We start from the raw sequence: 17,944 nt of genomic DNA, 5'->3' as shown, positions 1-17,944 counted from the left end.
TGAGACACACACACACACACACACACACACACACACACACATAAGAGTCATTTCACACGAGAAAAAAGTAGACTGTATAAACAGAACTTTTAATCAAGAACGGACAGACTCTTACATGTCCAGTTTTCCCACGGGCAGTTCAAAACCAATATGTCTGTCTGCGCCTCGTTACCAAAATGACCAAATCGCACGCCCCTTGTTAACCTGCCATCCCCCATCTCCATCCCCTAGTAACAGAGCGAGTGCAGCTGAATATGTTGGTCTTGTCTGCCTGACGTATTGATTCTTTACATGACTGAGGTTTGTGTGTGTCAGAATCTATTGCCTCGACCACGGCTCTGAAATATCAGTAGTCTAACGGTGCTGCGTATTGATAAATCCATGGTGCTGTCCAGGGTGCTGAAGAAGACAGATCTACATTATATGGGAGGGGATATTAAAAGACACATTATTATTTTTCCCTTCATCAAGCCTCCTCGATATTACATTTATATGTAACTAATTTAAAACAGCAAACACATTTAGGGAGACCAAATGCAGAGCAAATTGTGTTTACTATTAACATAATCAGCAACATGTTCAGTTGTGGTCTGCCAATCTTGCATTTTTTTAAATTACCTTTTTTTTATTAGATTTGTTCAAAAACATTATCTTAACCAAAATGATTTTGCTGCCTAAACCTTTAACAGGAGTCTGGACACAAATCCAAAGTTCTGGTGTAAAGATCCTGCTCTTTGTATGTCACCATCCTCCCCGAACACCTCAGCCTAAGCCTACATAGGACATGAATGTATTATTCTGTTACCTGAAGGACATGTATGTGAACATAATCCAGGCAGCAATTATGTTGCCAAAATAATGTATAAAGAAAGAAGTTAAGTAACATACAAATGTAATTCAGGAGACAGGGTTGCATCATCACACAGAGATTCACTTGCAGCCAAAAAATGAAAAGGTTAAAGAAGGACAGCTAAAATGACATCATCCATTGTGGCAACAGTAGCCTAAAGGTTAGCAAAGCAGGTTAGTGACCTCCACTTCAGAGCTGAGTCCAACTTCCCCAAGCACACCCACTCAGACACATAAAAGAGGGTCTATGATAATTTATTAATCATGTAAAATCGTTTTTATTCACTCATATATTCAATTATTTATATTCTTAATCTTACTTCCCAACATGAAGGTCCAGGATGAAAGCTTTGAAACATGAAGGCTGTTTCAAAGCTTCCTCCACACCGCCCAAAATAACATCCTGGTGGATAAATTCTTGAACTGTTTATTGAAGAAAAGAGTCAACTTGAAATATATCGAGTCACAACATACTGGGATTTTTTTTTAATTGTACAATATCACCACCCCAGGTTGCCAAGACTCAAAAATCCCAGAGAAAAATACAGACCATACAGCCTCAGTGTCCTCAGTGATAGCTACAGCTCTGTGCTGTGACTGACAGGATGAATCTGGGTGGAGAAAGTGAAAAAAGTAGCATCATCACTGCTGAGATGCCCTTAAGCAACACCCTTAACTACTGCTCCACACCGCTCAGCCACCAACACATCAGACTGGCTGTGCTGAGCAGCTTACAGGTGCGAGTATATGTAACGGTAACAATATTAATTTGAGAGAATTAATTCTGTGACGTGAGGAAAGCTCAACACTAGAACACAGCTGCTAACGCTCTGGGTGCTCCTCCCTTACAGAGAGCTACAACATCATGTGATGAACCTCGTTTCATACTGCTCCTGCTGCACTGACGTGAAGCTGTTTTGGGACAAAGTTAGGGGGGGAAACAGACCTTGATACGCAAGATGCTACAAAATACACAGCAATGCTTGATAAGGTAAACATGATAAACTATAGACACACAGAGATTTAAGGTGTCTGTACAACAAGTGTCTGTTTTCTGTTCCAAATCCTGCTGTCCTTGGGTGGCTGTAACCCTTAAACCTTTGACAGCTCGCAATTTCTCATAAAGGGGAAAGAAAATGGGATTTTCTGCACTTTCCCTCCGTCTCACATACACACACACACACACACACACACACACACACACACACACACACAATACAAAATACACTCTTGTATTTGTGTCAGGAACGTTTTCCCAAAGGAAATAACGGGAAAATCACATGATGAATATCCTGTTCACTCCAGAGCATGATGTGTGTGTATGTGTGTGTGTGTTCTTGTTCGGCTGCATGCAGGCCTTGTAAGCATACTGTACGTGTTAAGTTTATTCCTAATATTTGCTGCGTGCCATTTTCTGTCTGGACTGTTAAAGCCATGTTTTGTATTCTGCTGACGTGTTCTCATCTAGCAGCGAAGGTTGGCGTTCGCAAGCAGAGACAGAGAGCAGAATGGAAAGCAGACAGAGGCGAAGAGGAAGGAAGAAAAAACTTTTCTACCTTTGCAGACGGAGGACCTCTCCGAAACCAGCAGAGCCTTCAGTCTCGCCGCACTTTTCACATCACTATCAAAAAGAGAGAAAAAGGGGGAAGACGGGAGCAGGAAGGGGCGGGAGGAGACAGAGGGAGGTTAGGTTAGAATGACAAAGGTAAGAGATTTCTGTGCAGCAGCACAGACTGACAGTCTGCCACATTAAAAACCCCAAACAGGGACAGCTGAGCAGCACCGGGGGGAAAAAAAACCCAGGAGTGAAAATTAAGTTTGGACTCAGCTTTTTTCCCTGGTTACTGTGGTAAAGTGAAACTCGTTAAATAATAATAAAAAATTGAATTTATATAACACAATTAATAGGACACCTCAATGCTCTATGTGTGTCAGAGGGAGAGGAGGGATAGACTGAGAAATGGGACAAAGGAACGAGGAAAAAAAGCAAGGGATTGTTGAAATAAGGGCTGTGCGAAGGGAAAACAGAGGGGGATTCCCATTAGAGAGACAGATGAAGGGACGGCTGAGGATGACAGCAACATCTGACAGTTGGCAATGATGATGGACAGAGAGAGGGAGACGCAGAGAGAAAGAGCTCCTATTTCCAAGGCTAATCCCAGCCGCTGCGTTACAGGAAGAACACAATTTCAAAAAGAGAGAGTTTACAACCTTTTCTGTCACATGACTGTTCATCCTCAAGTGTCAAGCAGACGTGAGTGTTTGTGTGTGTGAACAAAGGGATATAAAAGAAGACGTCAATAATTCAGACTGTAGACAACACAGTAAGTCTAAGCCTGCAGTAGCCCAGCAAAGAAAACTACCTGTTACTGTAAAGTGGTCCTGTTATTGTGTCCGACTCGCACCAAAATACGACAAACTCTGCCCCAAAGTAGACTCAAAAGGACCACAAACTATACTTTTACTTTACAACATTTTCTCAGATTTTACTATTTACTACAGAAATACACTGTGAAAAAGACGAGTGGCACGGTGGTGCGGTGGTTAGCATTGTCCCCTCACAGCAAGAGGGTTCATGGTTCATGGTTCATGGTTGGGGGTTCAATCCCAGGGTGGGGGAGTCCTTCTGTGCAGAGTTTGCGTGTTCTCCCTGTGTCAGCGTGGGTTTTCTCCGGGTACTCCAGCTTCCTCCCACAGTCCAAAGACATGCAGGTTAACTGGTGATTCTAAATTGTCCGTAGGTGTGAATGTGAGTGTGAATGGTTGTCTGGGCGTGTTGAACAGCACATGTTCATGTATTGCAGCATAGAGCTCGTCAGCCCTGGCTTCATAGTACAAATCAAAATGGATGCCTGGTACAATTAAAATGGATGGTTTGGATATAGAAATTGGAAAAGCAACACAGAGGTAATGCTTTGATGTTGGTATTGTGTCACAGTTTGCTTTAGTTTTACAAGAGAAAAAGACGTAGAAGTATGAGGAATAACCACTACCTAACGCAGCTTTGGCTGTATACAGTAGTTCCTGGAATTTAAAGTTCCCCAAACCAAATAAAAAGCAAGAAGAGCTGATATAATCACATTACGATATCACTGTGCAGTCACTGTTCCAGTCCTGAACAGGTAACTTAGCCTGTGACCCCACTAAATGATGTAGTTAGTTAATGACGCGCCCCATTGCTTTAGTACATAACTCTGGGTTACTGCAGTAAGCTGGTTAGCCAGGCATGCTGACATTTAATTTAGAGCAGACAGACACTGTTTAGTCCATTGCTTACTCTCTCTAAACAAAAACACCACTGTCCAAACTCTTCATCACACCTCAGTTCATTTTAGATTTTAAAGGGGTGTTAGCGACATAGATCAAAATGACTCTGGATGCAACTGGATAGACCTACAACCAATCAGAGCAGCAAAACATGACATAGCGCTGAGTGATGGACAGGTGTAAACAGACTACAGCATGCAAAGATGAACTGCGATGGTGTAGCTTCGATATGTTTGTGAACATGTGTCACTGTACTAAAATATTGGAAACAACAGGAATGGCCAAAAATGTTTTTGATTGACTTGCTGACCTTAAAAAATGCCTTAACTGCGTTCAACTTTCAAGACTTTGGGTTCTAGTTTCCCGGCGCGGCGCAGGGTGGCGCAGGGTGGCAAACCCCGCGCAGAGCTAGTTTCGAGCAGCGCAACCCGAGGCGTGCTCAGTTTGGTAGTTTGGCAGACCGAGGTGCGCTGAGATGGGTGTGGTGGCGCAGCAGGGGGAGGTGTCGACAGATGCAGCTTGGCGCAGTGACAGTTTCGTGCCAAAAGGCTTCGCCGAAGGTGCGCTAAAAGCTCGCCAGCTGAAACCAGGTCTACTGTGAGCGCAGGCAGAGCACAGCCAGTGTAAGCTGAAGTTTGGCTGACCGGCGGACAGTGCGCACACGTCACCAAAACCTCACAGGCAGGTTTCCAGAATATCAGGCACATTAACGATGCAATAAATACCCACAAAACCACTATTCAATGCAACTATCTGCAATCAGCACATAAATGTATCTCTGTATCGACTGTCCCGTCACATCTGATGTCAGATCAAAGGGGATTAGCACCGTTTGGCACGTTTGGCATGTGTAATGAAAACCCAACCTGATTTGATTAACACAGCTGCAAACTGAGTTCACATCCCTCTCAGCCAGCCACAAACAGCCACAGCATCAGACAGGGAGTATATATTCAGCATCTGTCATCTTAGAAAAGTCAAAAGAAAAGAAACAGAGTGAGACTGCGAGAGAGAACGAGAGAGTGCACGCGCGCACGAGAGAAACGCAACATTGATTTACAATTGTGGTGACCTCCTCCCAGGCTACCTTTGCATCATCAGCCCGTGGAGGTCTGCTCGCAGTTCTGTATATTCGGACACTGCGAGCTTGGACCTCCCGGACCAAAACATCAGTTTCCTCCTGGGAGAAGTTTGGCCGTCTGACGCTGCTGCTCTCTTCTGCCATGGCGAATTGAGTAAACTTTCATTACGCCTTCGCATGGCACATTTAAGGGCGAGGAGAGGGGCTCATTTGATTGGTGTGATGTGTGTAAAACCCACTCCACGCCTTCTCTCCTCCCTCTTTCTGACTTGCGCAGGTAGGAGGGACGGAGGTGGGATAGAGGAGTAGCTGCGCCAGCGCGAGTGGTGTGCCAAACTTGCAAAATCCGCCTGGCCAAACCCAGTTAGCGAAGCGCAGATGCGCTGCGCCCCCGCCTCGCCCGGTCTGCGAAACTAGAGCCCTTTGTCTCAACATGACCCATATTAGATAAATGGTTGTAACCGGCACGTCAAATCTTGAGTTGCTGCTATTCAAAGAGGAGTTGGACCAGACACATCTGCCAGACCAATTAAAACATGAGCTTGCAGATTCATCTGGTAGATATGCACACCACTTCAACATGTCCAGAAATCTAAAGCTTGATGGCCTGCTGTTCCTATTTATGGTTGTCAAGCAATGATTGGGAGATCTCTGCTGAGGAGAGGTGTTTAGTGAATGAGCAGGGGGCTTTTATGTTACATTTACACCTAGTCTTTGTGTTAATAAGTCTTATTTGATTCCCTTGCACCCTGTTTCCAAGTGTATTTGCAGAACTAAACATTGATTTGAACATCATGAAATCTTAATGTGAACTAAATAATATGATTATCTACATTTTGTAGGATAATTTAATGCAAATTGATTGAGTGTTTATATTATGCATGCACTATTCTGACAGGCACATTCTCCTGTCAAGGTGCTTTTCTGCATCATAACCTCTTTATGGTTTAGTTTGGCAAGCAAAGGCCATCATCTGAGCAGTACGGTGATTCCCGAAATCAGTCTTCTGAGTGCGAAAAACAAGGATTTTTCATGTAAATTACATTTCATGACATTTTATCTGTTTACCTGTTGTCAGTGGTGACATGTATTGTCAGGCAACATTTTAAGCTTCAGGCAAAGGAAAAGCAAATGATACATACCCTGGGGAGATTGCATAAGAACATCGCTCCCTGTTTTATGTATTGCATCAATCACCAAATGTGTACCTTTAGCTTGACTCTAGTTCCCCCATATGACACACAACCTGCTGTACACATGTGTCACTAACCACAACTGTATTTAGGTTTTCGGGGGCAAGTCCAAGTCAAGTCTCAGGTCATTTGACAGATCTTCAGATGGGACATCTGCTGATTACATTTACACCTGATGTTTAATAGTCTATCATCCTGTTTTCTGACCATTTATTCCCCATTTCCTACATTACATCACATCACATCTGGCATGTGTATGATTGTTCATTCTTGACCCTGAACAAACAAGTTAACAAAGTTTATTAAAGCAAGTCACAAGTCAGACCTCAAGTCCATGACTCGAGGGCAAATCTAAGTCACATCAGAAGTTTTTATAAATGAACTGCAAGTCGAAATGCAATACTTTTAGGACTCTGAAAGCAAAATGTTTGAAGAAAGTGTGTGTCATTTCATGGTCAGTACAGCAATAATGTTTTTACTTAACTGAGATGCCGTCCTTTCAATGTATCAGTGTATAGATTGAAATTAATGTTTAATGTGTGTGACAATGTTCCAGGATTTTACAAGGTCAAAACATACATGATAGGGGCTGAGTATGGGCAAGTACTGTATCTGTCAATATGATATGTATCGTGATACAGGGGATATGAATCAATATATTGCGATATGTAAGGTAAGCAAGCAAGGTGATTTTCTGCAATATTTTTATAATCTAGTTTTAGGAAAACTGTCATTGTATAAAAAGCACACCAACATTTGCACTGAAGAGCGATCAGAACCAGAACAGCGGGATCTGTATTTGTATTCATAGCATCCAACATCCAAAGCACTAGCCTTTGTGCAGTCTGAGCAAAGGGATTAACATTTTTCTATATCAATAAGAAAATGAAAAATAAAATTAAAAAGCTTGCAGAATTCTTTAAGTAAACAAACTAAGAAAAAACAATTAAACAATTAAAAATAGTGTTTTTGAAAACTGATGCAGTACCGCAACATATTGCAGTGCTGAAGTGCATTGATCTTACATCGTTACATGTGACTTAGATGTTCATACTTTGAAGTCAAGGCATTAAGGAGTCAAGTCCAACAGCAGTGGAGTCTTTAATCAAGTCATTAGGTCTACAGTCGACAGCTGCAGTCTTTGCTTTACACTAAATCTATTCAAGCTCCTGTGACTTGCACAATCAAAGGAAAAGAAAGGCAGAAAAATTATGTAAATAAACAGCCCTGTTACACAACTGGACATGCATCCACACACTGCAGCTATGCTTTTTTTATCTGCAAGACAGCAGTTTGAGCCTGAGGATGTAGAAATGGACAGAACCAACAGGGACACACAGAGAGAGGCTGTATGGGGAAGAGAGGGATGCTGGGAAATAAGAAGAGGCCTGAGTGAAAAGGCAAAGTAGCAGACTGCCACAAATGAAAAGCTGTTGAGTGTTACTGGCAGCTGAAAGACACAGTTAACACGTGTAGTGATACTGACATATGTTTGTGTGTGTGTGTGTGTGTGTGTGTGTGTGTGTGTGTGTGTGTCTCCATGCAGTCCTATGAGCCTGTTGGACAGAACAAACAGTCAGACGTTCAGTCAACATCCCCGAGCTCCCGTGCTCTGAGCGCTATTGCAGAGATCAGTTTTTCATTGCAAACATCACAAACGTTTTTTAATCACTGCAGGCGATGAAGACAGCTCCTCAAACACACAACTGCACACACACATACTGTACCGTGAACCGCAAAGACCATTTTGTCTCAGAAGGATTTCTTTTGGCTTTATTCTACCCGGTCATAATGTACGTCATTTGACATTAAAAAACTCACTGAGAACACAAATGAAAATCATTCAGGTGGAGCAGCATGATGTGGAAGAGGAAACAGAGGAGGTCTGGTAGCTTTGGTAGAAAAACAAAAAAGAAACAAAGGGGAGAAATACGAGGGAGAGATGGATGAGGAGCCTGCAGAAAAACAACAAGTAAAAACTGAGGCTCTGATGCATTACTGCTGGCAAATTAGCTAAACATAGAAACTACTACTGAACTGTCACACGCACACACACACACACACACACACACACACACACACACACACACACACACACATGCACACAGACACACACCATGCAGCACTTTTTAGCTATTCCTTGTGCATCAGCAGTGTGTTTGCTCCTCTGTAGTCCCCTTGGCTGAGAATGGAGAGGACAGCAGAGAGGAGCTTGGTGTTTATTGTTATCCTCACAGACGAGAGTCTGTAAAGGCTAAAAACAGTGACCAGCGAGCCCAGCAGCAGTGTGAGTGAGTCAGACTCAGCTGGTCTCCATCAGTGGGAGGTCTGCAGCATGGGGCATCTGATTTGTTGTGAAAAAAAAAAAAAAAAGTAAATAAATCAAGTTGGCCGCAGGCAAGCTCAGGGCACACTGAGCGGGTCATGGCTGCCTGGGTCGAACTCGTGTGAATGTCATCTCTCTTGACTATAAAGCAACATATGTGTAATGTACCATGTGATATATGGGTTTTAATATGTGGAAATGAGTAAGGTCAAAGTAAATAACATATAAAAAATGCATCATAACAAGTCAGGCAGTATGACTTTATATAAAGAGAGAGATTAAATGGGTTAAAGTGGTGGATTAACCCTCTCCAGCCGCTGTGACTGGTTGTCACTTTCCTCATTCTGTCCTGTATATTTGCTTGGACTAAACCAAATTACTCTTCCCCTCATTTTTTGCTTCCTCTGGTGATTCCATGCCATCCCTTCCAATATTTAGCACACATTAGCAACCACTGTATCTAATGTGAGATGCACGATACAGTGTTACTGCTAATTTAGCTACAATAAACAACTTCAATGTGCTGTATGCAACATTCAGAGCATTAATACAGAAGCAACCACTTTTTGCTATGTAAAAATAAAGTGGAGTGATGGCGTGCAGACCAGAGAATTAAGGCAGGCTACCTCTGTGTGTGTTGTAATCAGAGCTTCACTGTGGTTTCTTAGTTTGGCACTGCATCAAGTCCGTTCTCACTCCCAACTTGTCAAATACCGCCACTTGGTCAATGATTTCAGTGTCAGATACTGACATACAGAGGCACCTATCACAATGGTATGGTGTGCACCAGGCGGATGCTATTTCTGACATTTGTTCTAATAGAAGGTGGATTGGTCAAACAAACACCAGACTTTCACCTGGGAGCCCACCGTTCAATTCCTGCGTGAAACCAAATGTCAATGGAGTTATTTTAATACCAAGCAGTGTGCTACCATGTGTAGCATGCTGCACTAGTAACTTGTCACATGACATATATCACAACTTGACATGACATTAGTAAGAACCATACTTATTTTAATCCAAACCATGATTCTTTTTTCAAAATCTAATCACACACCTTTGTCGCCTAAACCTAAGGAAATAAATCTAAATTTGAAGTATTTTATGAAGTAAGTTTATTTTGAAACAGACTGTATGCATGTAATGAGCAGAAAATGTACATCTCCTGTGAAAACAGAAATGTATTTTGAAGAGACAAAATGCATGTAAAAGTGTCAATTGAGACGCCATCTGTGAACATCCAAAACCGACACAGGAGGCTACCTAGCAGGTCATATTTCGATGTTCAGGTCCACTGACAATGCGGCTGTATTTGACAAGCTGGGATGAGAATGGGTTGGTGAATCTGACTGGCTAGCTCATGGCTGCCGCTTTGCACTGACCTCATATGGCGGTTTCTGCTGATATTAGGACGGTATCATCATAGACGCGTGATGCCTACCCACCGGTTCCCCCTCAGCTGAAACCATTAGCTCTGTCAGTGCCATTGGCTGCTAGCTACCAGCTTAGCCACCTCTATGTTGAGAACACTGTCCAGACAACTCATGAGGTCTGAACACAAGAAATTACATGCGTACTTCCTTAATACCATGCACTTGCTTGACGCTGGAGTGGGACAAAACGTGGTGAAGATTTTTGGTTTTGCTCCATTTTGTTGCACTGGTGTGTAAGGGTGGGAAAACTCATGTGTGGAGGTGGCATATCAGGTGGCAGGTGTATCGCTGACTCTCAGTTGATAAATAGAAGCAGGTGGTGGAGATTCTGTAGTAAACTTTGAGCTCCTTCTTTTTTCTTTATTTCTTTTCACAGCTTTTGAGTTTTGGCAGAGACACAACAGTACCTTTTCCATTTAGATTCTGCCAAGACAACCCGTATGAAATATGTGTTTGTCATCTGTGTTGTTAAAGACGCTGTTCGCACACGTGGTATCTTTTCGATCCAGGTCTGTTTGAGCAGCATGTGTGCTGAATTGATGTGAAGTGAAAATAATCTCCACCTTGCTTAAAACTGCACCAGCCAGGTTTAGGAGTGCACTCGTTCTAAAGTGTAAACCACTGGAAGTTAAGGGGAGCGTTTCATAAAGGGATTCAATGGGGTGGGATTGCTTGAAAAATTATCAAATCTGTTCATGCCAATTAGTGCAGCGTTAGGTCACTATGAAAGATTTCCAGTAGCTTCCAATGAAGTTCAAGTGTCAGTTTCAATGTGTTTTAAAGTTACAGAATCAATATTTTGATATTATCAACGGATAAAATTACTATGTCTATGTAAAAGGGTTCACCGTTAGGCTACATTAACACTAAAATGTTTTAAAAACACATATATATTGCTATGTTTAAGCCTAGCGTGTGTGCTACTCCAGTGTTTGGGAACCATAAAACAGAGACACTTGAAAGCTCTGCTGACCTTGTTTTAGTTTGAAAAGTCTGGGGCTGCCCTTTGGTCTGGATCAGTGGAAACTGAGACGCAGACATTGGCCTTCCTTTCCTGATTGGGTCTTATCAGTCACAGCGATAAGTGTCAAGGCAAAAAATTATAGCTAGTCTTACATATCTTGTGTGATTTTGTCCTTCTCTTGGGTACTCCTATCCCATTACCATAGCTTCCTCCAGCAATGGATAATGCTCCTGGTACTGCTCAAATATGATGCCGTATTTACTTTGCAACGACTCCCAATCGGTTTCTCCTGCCTAGACTGCCTTAAACTGAAGTGTTACTCAAGTGCTATAACTGAGAAACCAACCGCAGAGTTGCCAATGTGATTCCTGTTAACATGAATGGTCATGTTAGATGCATTTTTCAGGCATGTTAGTATTAGTGTGCATGTGGCCTTAGTGATGAATGTTCTACAGAGCCTCTTATAGCTCATTGTTTTTCATTTTACAACCTTCAACTTTTGGTTCAGTGGTTTGGGTCACCCTCATTACTCTCATCAACCTTGTTGGAGCTGCAGAAGGCAGTGGGGTTTGTTACATGTATCAAAAAAAAAAAAAAAAAAAAAGCCACCCACTGGACACTATGTGCCAAGCCCCAAAGAACAGGCAGATAAAGTTAGCTACTAGCAGGTGAACACAGTGGAGCAAGTCCAGTTGCCTACTATATAGCACTTACAATTACCATGACCTGGATGACTGAGAATCTTCAACAACAACACAGTGGAGTGTTTTAGCAGCTGTGTCAGATATTTCCTTCAGGAGTTGGTGGAGACCAAAAACAGAGCTGAAAGCAGCAAGAATATTGGACCTAAATCTGAGAAATGTTGGATCAAAAATGCTTGTAGTGTTTTGAATTTTCTGTAGAAATTTCAGGCCTGGCAACCAGACAAGTCAGTCTTGGCAGCAAGATCATTGGACTTCAGTGTTTCCTCTAAAATTCTTACCAACAGTGGGAAAAGGCAGAGATTGAGATGCTGGAATGAAATACCTGTACTGGGTGATTAGAGTATTGCAACTGATCTTCAAGAGCTTTGGGGATTCTTCAAATTGGACATTTGCATGTAGCAAGAAACATGAGTCCAAATAAATGTTACTGTTTCTCAGTGTCTGCTTGATGTGTAAATAAACCATTGTTTGCTAATATGTTCACCTTAATCATTTTCATATGATAATATGTTGTATTTACAGCTTGCTGAATTGCCCACACGTGGCCACTTATTTACTTTATCAACTACCAACAAGGGCACTTGATCTAATTTATGCACATGCTAAAGCAGAGCTTGAATCTATTTATATGGCTCCATCACCTTCTCCCCCACCGACAAATCAGTCCATGACTTGATGCTTCTTTGTTTTCCTGCAGAGCCCCGTTGCTGTCAAGACTGTGAGCGTTTGGTCTCCGAAGTATGTGGCGGTCTACTGGACTGTTAATGAATGCGCAGACTCGAACCTGCTCTGTGGGACATCAAAGGACTCTCCCACGGCATTACGGATTACTTCACTGTCTGTGTGGACACTTAAGATTCCAACAAAAAAAACTGTTTTCCAAAGGACAAACTCCGGATGACAAAGCCGTCAAATCCCCTCTAAATAGGAAGAAGAGAGCTCTCAGGGCTTTGGGACAGGGAGGATGGTAAGTCTGTCCAGAGGGAGCTAAAGAGGGGGATGGAGGATGGGAAGAACACCTACCAGGAGAGGACAGAGAACAATCTGCAGTAAAAACAGTCTGAAGGAGGCGTAGAGTGCGCTGAGAAGAATCGAGCAGGCAGACAGGCCAAACCAAGAGAGGAACAAGTGGACTGCTTACAGGGGAAACAGCTAGCTTGTAAAATTTTCATGCAGACTAGGAGCTTGCACTTGGACTTGATGACCCTCTCCTTCCCACTTCACATGTACGAGATTAGCACTGATGGCAGCACTGTGGTGACACATAAGGCAGTGTTGTGTTGAAGTAGTTAGGCTTTTAGAAAGACAGAACACTTTTAAGGAGATACATCAGAAATTATTCTCTGGCCTCTAAGTGGATAGGTTCATGTACACAGTTGATGGCTGAGCAGACAGGCACATGGACACATGTAAATTAATCTGTGCTGGTAATTAGCTTACAAGTGAAGGACAGGCAGCATTTTATCAGCAGGGGTATAGAAGTAGAAGAAGTGGGAAGAGTTATTTTAGGCTTCCAAGGTTTTGTAAGTTCCATTACTGTTCTGCTGGTGACTGGCAGTTAGAGCATTTCTAAGGCTTGAATGGGCATTAAACTGTCCTGGGTATATCATCAGAACAGATGAGCAACTCATTCATTCAGTTTCCATAACAGCTTATCCTGTTAGGGGTCGCAGGGGGGCTGGAGCCTATCCGAGCTGACACTGAGCGAGAGGCGGGGTACACCCTGGACAGGTTAAAATATCTGTCTGTTTTCCAGCTGTGAACAGCAGTTCTGTAGCTCACTCTGTTTCGTCAGTTGGTTCATAAAAACCCCACCACCCTTTGGTGGCCTCAGTCTTTGCTGCTATCACATGAGATGGCAGGTGATACATTTTTCAAGATTTTTGCTCTTTTCTTTTTTGCCCTTAGCCAAGCTGCGTCTCCCCTCAGTTACTGTTGCTGTTCCTGTTATGCTTTTCATCCTAGCATGGTGCATAATGCTATTTACAACGATAATGGCAGCAGATATTAATTTGAAGTTGATGACTATTGCTTTGTTCTATGAAATGGCTACTGTTGCTAGCATATTTGATCAGCCGATCAAGTAGTCGAGATCAGTCCTTGTCTCGCGACAAGTTTCAAGAACACTTTTTAAAGGTCTTGGTTTTGTCTTAGATTTGACTGCATTTTCACTCAGTCTTGGCTCGACCTCAGACATAGAGGACTGTGGATTTTACTGGTAGACCAGTCAAGACCATAACTGTGCAGATATCCCTAAACTGCCTGCCAAAAAAGATTGTTGAATACAGATGGTTAAATTCATTGCAGCTCCTTAGTTTGTATTTATTTCCTCATAGAAAACAAAAGAAAAATCTCATACATTGATCATCTTTTTATAATGCAGTCTTCTGCTGGGAAACCTTGAGTCCTTGCGTTCATGTGGATGCCACTAGATGTGCTCCACCCACCCAAACACCACTGCAGATTATAGTATGATGAGGTGTTAAACGTATAGTATTGTTCAATTTTTCAGGAAAATCTGCGTTTCTATCTTAAAATTATTGTAGATCTCATTTGGAAAACATCTCACCATAGGAAATACAGTGTTAGAATAAAGGTTACAATGTTGTAACCCTAGTTCTATTAGCACAGGTGGAGTTCTCTACTGGACTCTATGGGTAATACTCTTACAATCACAAGCATTCCAGTCCAGTAGAGGGCTCTGTCTGTGTGATATGGCAGGCAGCTGCTCCCCTCACTCCAAAAACGATGTGAGTTTGAGAGGATGAGGACCAATCTGTATCAAAACTGACCACCTATCTTAGTATTTGCAGGTTACGTTTTTTAAACTGTTCCATGTGCTACAGCTGACTCTCATCTAAGCTGCACCATGACAAACTGTGTACATCCCCCTCAGTTTGTTTGTTTGGTAATGCATTCTTTGAGCCATGATGCTGGACGAGAAATGTTTCCATGCTTGTAAATAACAAGAACTCATTAGCTAGAAAGTTAAAGTGGGTTTAAGTGCAAAGTTTGTGGCTGTTTGTGTCGCAGCAGTGTCATCCAGTGAAAGAGAAGTAATATTGCTGTCTGCAGAAATGTTTTGACTATATGCAATATATTTCATACTGATGTTTGCACAGACAGTAAGCACAATCATGAAATCAGAATATATAAAATTTTAATTTATTTCACTGGAGTCCAGAGTTTTTGTAATGTAATTTAAAAAAGGAGATATTAATGCTGTAGAAGAAAACACATATTGCAATTTAATAATTGTTGGATTTTAATATAAAGTACAGTCACAGTTGCAGCAGCAGAGATCATAATTGGACTCCCCACAGTTATGAGGCAAAATGCCATTGTTCTTAGTCATTACTTCCAGCATGCTCTGCTGGGACCTTCCCTGTCTGGCAGGGTGTCAAACCCGCTCCCCTGCGTCGCCTGACGATGTTTTGCCAGGCGTGGAGCTAATCTCTCCTCCAAACAAATGAAAATGGATTCAGAAGCAACTGCAGACACAAAAATGCCACGAATCAGAGCTCACATTTCTCTCGTCTATCTGCATGCACAGTCACGGGAAAAAAAAAAATTCCATTTCCTGCTAATAGCAGCACTCCCAGACACACATTCCCACACAGACGTGGTTGGGTCAACGATCGGCTGTGGCATACCGGGCAAAGTTATGAGGCATTACTGTCGCACACGTCTACAGAATAACACACAAACAGCTCGACACACACACACACACACACACACCTGGAAACACAGTGCCTGAAAGCTGAATGCTGATTTACTAATGAGCTGTCATGGTGACAGATACTGCCATTTAATTGGCTGGTAAAGGAGGCAATTAGAATTCAGTGCATAGATGCACATCAGAGAGGGAGAGGGAGAGAGCTGGGCTTTCTGTACATTATGTGTGAGAGTGTGCGCTTCAAAGTGAAACGCACATCAGGAGACCGCAACCATGTCACTCACTGCTTTAAATTATTAATTCTGATGATCCTGTTTAACTGCTCCGTGATCTGCTACTCAGTGAGTGTGTACGAGTGTTGAAGAGCGAGCGTGTAACTTCGCGTGCAGTGTGTTTGTCCCCGTACTTCTCTTCCTTTCTGCTCTGCTTCTTTAATTTTTTTGAAAACAACTTCCATCTCTCCCTCTGCTCACTCTGTCTCTCTCTCTGTTCCTCATATATCACTCTATGTCGATGACTCTCGCTCTGTCTCTGTTTCTTTATCTTCCACATTTACCTTTTTCCTTCCAACTCCACCATCTGCTGGCTCAGTATGCAGCATCTGTCAAACCCTTTTCTCATCGTTGTCTCTTTCTTATTCTTATTTCCTGTCTTTCGTCTTGTCTGTTGCTATTAGCCTTGTCGTTTCAATAATCTCTTGTCTCTTCCAAATTCAAATTTGCTTTATTGACATGCCCACTGTAAAGAGCAGTATTGCCAAAGCAGGTTAAACAAGTTTTACAAAGTGCAAAGTGATAATTCAGGATCATACCCTGAAAACAGAACTTGCCGTAGATCATGTGGTTATTGCTTGCAAAAAAAACCAACACAAAAGTCCTCTCACTTTCATGGATAAAGATCAGTCAACCACAGTTAAATGATTGGATTAAAGAGCTGTCAACAACTCCTCCTCTGGCAGGGATTACTTTCATTATTTATGGCAAACAATCACTCTTTGAAAACATTTAAGGTCCATTTTTATACAATAAATGGTGAGGTATATTTGAAGTGATGAGCATGGCATGTGAGTTACAAATATAGATTTATATGAGTATTAATATGCTGGATGTGAGTTCACCTAACACCTTTTGTTATGTGATTTTATTTCAAGTGAATGTATCTTTTAATGTGACACTGACTCATGAACAATGAAAATAAGAAACGTAAGTTCTTCAGTTTTCTTTTTGTCATTTAGGATTATTCTTATATATTTCAGGTCTCTTTATGGTTTGTTATTGTTTTTTGCATTTTTAAAATGTAAGGGAGATTTTTTATTATGTAGTTAATACCCTTTTCCACCAAAATCTGCACTCCTTTCACATTGCCGGTACACAGGAGCCATGTACAGGGCTCTGAAGTAGATGAATAGAGTGTGCCAGTAAACCCAGAACTCTGTTAGCGCTTTTAGCACTTCTGGTCCTCTCGTCTAAAAGTCAATACGTTTTTTGAATGGGATTTTGGTAAAATGCCTCAAATAAGGTCTGTGGTTAACAAAAGCTGAAGTGAGTTTCAGGTTTTGTTCTACGACATAAAACACGTCAGTAAATACCCTACTTGTGAATTTTGAAGCTTTTACGTGTCGTAAAAAAGGCGGTTGCTAACAAGTTACTCAGTACGACTACAAACCCTGTCGGGGACATTAAAAGTCATCACCCCCGAACAGGCGAGAGTGCTGGCAGTCCGCGATTACAGCTTCTTATTTAGCTTAAATAGTCCGATTTCCCCATTATACAATGTTTTTAAAATAAAGCAGCCGAAATCAGTTGAAAGCTTAGTGGCGGTGACATCAAGAGTCATGCGACCGTGGAGTAGTCATGTAGTCCGTTAAAGCCTAACGTTAGCTTTTTACTTCTGGCAATCGCATTTAAGCTTCAAATGCGGTATGAAAGGTGTTCATATGTGAAGATTATCTCGCTGAACAAAACCTGTAAGTATCATAAACTTGTGTTAGCCACAGAGCTTATTTTCTGACATAATCCAAAACGCAACGCAAAAATCACATTCACTTTCTTTTCCGGGAACCAGCGCAATGCTAAATTTCCAGGTTTTGACGTCAGCCCTGGCACACTCTATATGCCTTTTTGTTTTTTCATTTTTAGGGTGTGTCACATTTCATGTCACAAACATACTGGAAACAGAGTTAGTCAATGGTAGAGAGCAGCACGGAGGCCAGTGAAAATATTACAATGGTTATTTTTTTTATATATACATATATATACAGTACAGGCCAAAAGTTTGGACACATCTTCTCATTCAATGCGTTTTCTTTATTTTCATGACTATTTACATTGTAGATTCTCACTGAAGGCATCAAAACTATGAATGAACACACGTGGAGTTATGTACTTAACAAAAAAAGGTGAAATAACTGAAAACATGTTTTATATTCTAGTTTCTTCAAAATAGCCACCC

At 41.8% G+C, this 17,944-nt stretch overlaps 1 protein-coding gene across 2 annotated transcripts in view; it reads right to left on the bottom strand.

Moving 5' to 3' along the window:
* Nucleotides 1-17,944, bottom strand: part of LOC117255900 (protein ELFN1) — a 177,467-nt gene that overhangs the window by 62,700 nt on the left and 96,823 nt on the right. For both annotated transcript variants that reach the window (XM_033625140.2, XM_078166137.1), the window contains one exon: nt 2,406-2,470. The gene's annotated coding sequence lies outside the window, so the exon portion shown is untranslated. The remainder of the gene's footprint in view (nt 1-2,405; nt 2,471-17,944) is intronic.

Source organism: Epinephelus lanceolatus, chromosome 3 (assembly GCF_041903045.1).
Source record: "Epinephelus lanceolatus isolate andai-2023 chromosome 3, ASM4190304v1, whole genome shotgun sequence".
Classification (NCBI taxonomy): domain Eukaryota; kingdom Metazoa; phylum Chordata; class Actinopteri; order Perciformes; family Serranidae; genus Epinephelus; species Epinephelus lanceolatus.
The sequence above is the reverse complement of the archived record's forward strand: the minus strand, read 5'-3'. Positions and strand labels throughout refer to the sequence as shown.